A 6,000-nucleotide genomic window follows, 5' to 3' on the forward strand; every position below is an offset into this window, starting at 1 on the left:
TTTATTAATTTATTGAAAATTGAATTATTTCAAACTGAAAACTGTAACTGAATTTTTTCTTTATTTATTTGCAGATAAAACAGATTTTGTAGAAAACGGGCTAAAAGTTTTTAATTCAATACCACCTTGTAGCAGCAAGACGAAATACTTCGATTCTTACAGACAACAGGATATGATCAAAACCTGAAAACCAAAGGGTGTTATGGTTGGCAGCCAGCCATCGATAGGTATCAGCTGTTACTAGCGCCACCTATTGGGTAACATCGACAGCTGATGGCTTATCCGCAACCAAAACAAAAAGCTTTGGATTTTGGTAGGCTTAGAAAAGAAAGAAAAGATGAATAGAAAAATAGAATTCGGAAATAGAAAAAAGGAGGGGTATGAGGTTAGGGTTAGTCTGGTTCGCGTGGTGGCTGCTGCAAGGCAGAGTTTCTTTCTAAGTGCGGAATTTTGAACAAATAATAAAATATAAAAGTAGAAACGAATGGTGACAAACATAGACACGCAATACACTTCAGCCGCAGCAGCCACAGCCGTAATTTACACGGACAACAAGCTACAAGCACAACACGCAAGCGCAGCCACTCACAACGCAGCAACACACACTTCGAGTCGACGCAGGCAGGCACACACAGAGACACAAAGTGTACACACCAGACATCGGGAGCGCGGTGAGTCCGTCCCTGAAGGCATCTTGACGCATATGCCCTTGTGAGCGTCAAGTGCCACGTCCCTTTGTTGGAAGCCTTGGGTCCAGACATCATCCTCGTTGCAACCAGGCAGTCCAGCAGCTGTTCATCGGCTATAGGCTTGCCGCTGTTTACGCCAGACACGCACAGAAGTCCAGGAGTCTCCGCCTGCAAATATTTATGGCATTAGCTTAATTAGAATCACACATTGTCACAACTAGTTACGTTTGAATTGTTGTCGATGCCCCCCCCTCTGACCCACAAGAGCTCTTTTGGTTAGGGAAGGCCATAATATTATACAAACACTTAATTTACATGCATATTTATTACATTTATACAAAACACGATCACATGTATATTAATAACACTTAGATATTAACACTTACTTGTACATTTATCCACAATTACGCACTTTGTATATTTTTCCCACATTTAACTTATTTATATTGCTCGCGCCACCAGCGAATGCGGGGTTGCCAGATAGTTGGGTTTTGTTGTTTGTTTACATTGCTTGTTAAGGGTATTCCGTGAATTTTGTTAGGTGTTAAATGTTAAATAGTAAACACGAAGTATCGGGTACAATTTAAATAATAAAATGTTTAAGATAATTATAATTAATAATATTAATTAAATTTTATAACGTTTAAAGAAATGATTAATTAAATTTATTTATTCGGGTGAGATGGGTATGTAGTGAGGTTGGGTAAAGTTTGGAGTAGGGAGTCGGCACGAACTATTAAAAGCCGACTATAGGTTGGGAGGGCGATCGTTGAGGTGAATAACAACATCTGTTCACCTAATCCTTGCCAGCAGTTGTCCGTGAAGGTGTTATGAGACCAAAGTCTGAGTATTATTCCGATTAGTAAAAATATAAATAATTGTTACCCGACTCGCCAAGTATCGATGGTCGTACTCATCCCTGAGTATACCGATAGTTAGCCGGCAAATCGATATTTGGCTGCGATTGATAAGTCGGTTCTTAACAAATGGCGCCCAATGGAAAAGGATGCAAGGACGAAGGATTCCGCCTAAGCAGGCGGCCAAAATTGATATTACATTTTTTAAATAGAAAATATCGTCGATCTTTACCCAGCGCACATCGGACAACCAGCTTTGATTGGACCGCGGGGAGGACCACAATGCCTCACCTGTCGCTGCCACGGTTGGGATGTCAGGTGTCGTGCCTGGGTGAAAGATAACGATTATGAGTAGTCAGGCCTAGGAGCTGGTCCCAGAATGGAACCATTCATGTCCAATCTGCGTTGCCGTTCCTAGACCTGATGAAGTTCAAATGGTTTGCTTTTAACGCTCAAAACAATTGTAGAATATGCTAGGGAAAGACCAGTACTGTGTTACGAACTGCTTGTCACTCTGTGGGCCGCGCCGGCTGGCTCATCGGTTCTCAGGGTAGAGTCCCATCCCTGGCCCGCAGTCCGAACAATCGATTACATCATCGATACTCAAACAGCTGTGGCGAACGGAACTACACAACACTACAACAAAAGACGACGGAAATCCACAACATAAACAACAAAACCTGCAATCAACAACAAAACGGTAAGTAAACAAACAAACATTCATAAAACCTAACACTGATCCACCTCTCGTCCAAACAGGATCCCGGTTCCGGACCCAGGCGTACCCGCCCTGCCTGAGATGACACCACTCCGTCATCTCCCTCATGTTGGCCACCGAATGGACCTACTTCATCCTGTGTTGGCCATCGTGTTTCTCCCTCCCCCTACAGCAATAATTAGACGGACATTTTTGTCATCAGGTAAGTATTATCTTATTCTTCCGTGATTTTTCTCCAAAATTAACATCGTATCTTAACTTCTACTTACAGGTATGTGTGTATCAAACAATTAAACAATTCGGCAACAGATCAACAAGGAAGAAACAAACGAAACAGACTAGGAACACCATGATGCTGCAAAAAGGTAACAAGCTCGCCGGAAAATACTGTGGCAAGATGCTAGTGCAGAGACAACGCGGAAAATATAAATGTATCTAGGTATAGATATACATATATGTTCATGTACCGGTAAATGTATTATGATTGTGATTAGTGTGTGATTCTATGTAAATGTGAATATGTATCGCTTAAGGACTACCTTGCCTACCTAAAGAGCTCTTTGGGTTAGTGAAGGGGCGATATATTTTTATGGGTATGAGTATATATGTATATGTATACAATATCTATTGTATTTTGTTGAGTGACTTTGCTATGTTATTGTTTTTGTGTTGTTCCTAAACTGTTGTGTTTTAATTTATACAGATATTATTTTTATTTACTTTACTTTACTATTTCCTTTATTTTACTTTACTTTAATTTTAATTATTAATTAATTTAATTATATTATTATTTAATTTTATATAAGTTTTAATATAAGTATTTTTACGTTTTAATTTTATAATTCCATTTAATGTTCGACTTGTATGTTTTTATGTACGACGTTCTTAAAATTTTCTTTAATTAGCGAAATGCTCTAATAAATCTTCATCATTTTTAAACAAAAAGAACAGCGGCATTGAATTTCTTAAACGGCACAGGGGCAGAAAAGGTTGGTATATTGCAGCTCTTCAACTTCAAAATCTTTCCAAACATGTGGTGGAGCAATCGGAACTGACTCACTTGTACGATGTGACAACGGCTGCTCCCTGCGGTTCTCTTGGACGAATTGATGCCAATAGACGCCTCCACAGATTCCCAACGACGATCAGAGTTTCCCCTCCGGGTTGAAACGTTTACAAAAATCAGCCGGTCTTTCGCTTTAGAGGCCACACGCCACAAAGGTTTTGCAACGGCACGAAATTTTGTTGATCTGGCACAGACAGTGGAGCAGTCAATTATTGACCTCAAACAGATTTAGGGCAGCACATGCGGAGCACGATGTCGGTCGAAGCTCTAAACGTCGTCTGACACGGCACAATTTCTGGCGAGGCACAAGTTTGGTCCGCAGCACCCAGCGAGCACAAATGTGTTGACTGTCACACCAAATTAGGCACACACGCTGGTGCAGCACAAGGCACGACTCTCCTCAAAAAGAAACTGTGTGCCTGTCGAAGGCAACCGCTCCTCTTCGCCGATCAAATCGAACTCCTCACGAATTTTCTGTCAACCTCGTGGTCTCCTAAAATTCTTCCTATTCCTCTATTTTCCTTTCCTTTTCAAATCCCAAAAAAAACTCGCCGTTACTGCAAAACAAAATGCATCGTCTCTCTTTATGATCTAAAATTTAGGGTCGCCACCCCTTTCACATGTAATTTACCGCCAATACCTATCGATAACTATATCTTTTAAATACATAACAAAGTATATCGACAGAGCCGATAATAAAGGAAAATACAAATAACAATAAACATCGAGCTGGCACAAACGATAAAACATGAACATAACAATACCCCCCCCCTAGATCGTTTGTGACCAGCCGGCACCTAACGCAGCGCCCAACGTAGGCCACACCCACAACACGACCCTACTCAAAAGCACTACTCATACTCTACCGACTGAGTTAGCCGGGCTTCCAACAAAAAGTCTGGTCACGCGCATCCGTGAGCCACAATACTTCCTTCAACGCATCTACTCGGCGATCCTCTACGCGGAGATTATGCCGTCCTAGATGGTATCCATTCATCGCCGGTGGATCAGTGTACAATATTTGCCCATCGCACAAATAATCGGTATCACGATGATCCTGGGATTCATCTTCTTGGCTCTCCGGAATAGCTACTGCCCGTGGATCTGAGCTTTCCAACCCTGGAAGCATCGCTACGAAACTCTCAGACCTTGCCTTGGGCTCTTGCGGCCTGATCAATTCATTGATGAGTGTCATCATCTCAACGAACCCGTCTCTAATCTGCTCTTGAAGCGCATCGCTAATACCCGACCGCAAGGAATGCCTATACGTCTGGTGGGCCTGAGCAATCGCTACATTTACCGCTGATTTCGTCGCGCTATCCATAATTTCTATCTAAAAAAAAATCTAATACCGTATTTTCTAATAAATACTAATAAATGTCCTGTATTCTAATAAATAGATATAAATAACACTAATCTCACTAAAGCTAACCAAAAATTACATATAAACAAGTCTAACACTACAGAGACTTACTAATACAAAACTAACAACTAATATATACAGACACTAACTAATATTCAATAAATTCACTTATTTACCGACAATTAATTCAAACAACTTACAATAAGTAAAGACTACCCAACAGGACTAAATAAAACGTAAACAATACCCAACAGGACTTACAATACTGAATATATATACGTCAAACAAAACTGCTCACGAAAATAAACAGACTTACTATACTTAACGAAACGCCTAACGATTACTAATATAATAACTATAATTACAAAAAATATAAATTACTAAATATAAATACCAATTATTTTCAACTATATTTCACAGCACAAATACATCAACTTAACAAGGGAGAGAAAAAAAATATACACAGGCGGACCAACACTTCTCTACGCACGATTCGGACAGTGGACAAACATTTAAGCATCTGTCGAATGCTCAGTTCATCACTCGCGTGATGAACGGCATCCGAGAAACGCTAACTGAATTTCTATTTGGCTTCTATCGTACATCTGGCACCACGGAAGCATGTTGATCGACCGATGCGGCGCAGGATCGATACTGATATCGTCCTGGGTCACCAGTCTCCGAGGCTCAAAAGTAACCACGGCCAACACACATCCACAGCAAACACAGAGTAAGACAAAACAAATAGATATAAATAAATAAATAAATAACAAACAACATACTAACCTAATATCACAATTGGTATCACAGAATTAAACTATCGTCACGGCTACCACCAGGCTATGGATACAGTCGGTACGTCCCGAACTGCACCAACCGCAACGAGAGCATCCTCCGATGCCAAAAGGAATATATGGTCCGTAAACATCGTCGTGCTTCTCGGACTCCACAACACACTGCGCAATTATGGGCCACCTTCTGTGCCGCATAAGACTTCAGGTGCGTGGATCCTAAAGCCGAGGGATTGACCTCGTGTATCAACATTGTATACATTTATATTTTTTTTCAGAAATAGCCACGATTTTGAAAACCGTGAGCTCTTTCGATTGGGCGCCATATTGTTACGAACTGGTTGTTACTCGGAGGGCCGGGCACAAACGATCTATAGCTGGATAGACGGGGGACCTAGTTATCGATAGGTGACGTCAAATGCGGTCTGGTGTTCTGCCAACGTTGGATGCAGAACTGCAGGAGGCGATTGCCAGAACGGTCAGCGGGTTGCAATTTTTTTTGTCGGGAGTCAAAAG

The sequence above is a fragment of the Drosophila innubila genome (assembly GCF_004354385.1).
Source record: "Drosophila innubila isolate TH190305 chromosome 3R unlocalized genomic scaffold, UK_Dinn_1.0 2_E_3R, whole genome shotgun sequence".
NCBI classification, from domain to species: Eukaryota; Metazoa; Arthropoda; class Insecta; order Diptera; family Drosophilidae; genus Drosophila; species Drosophila innubila.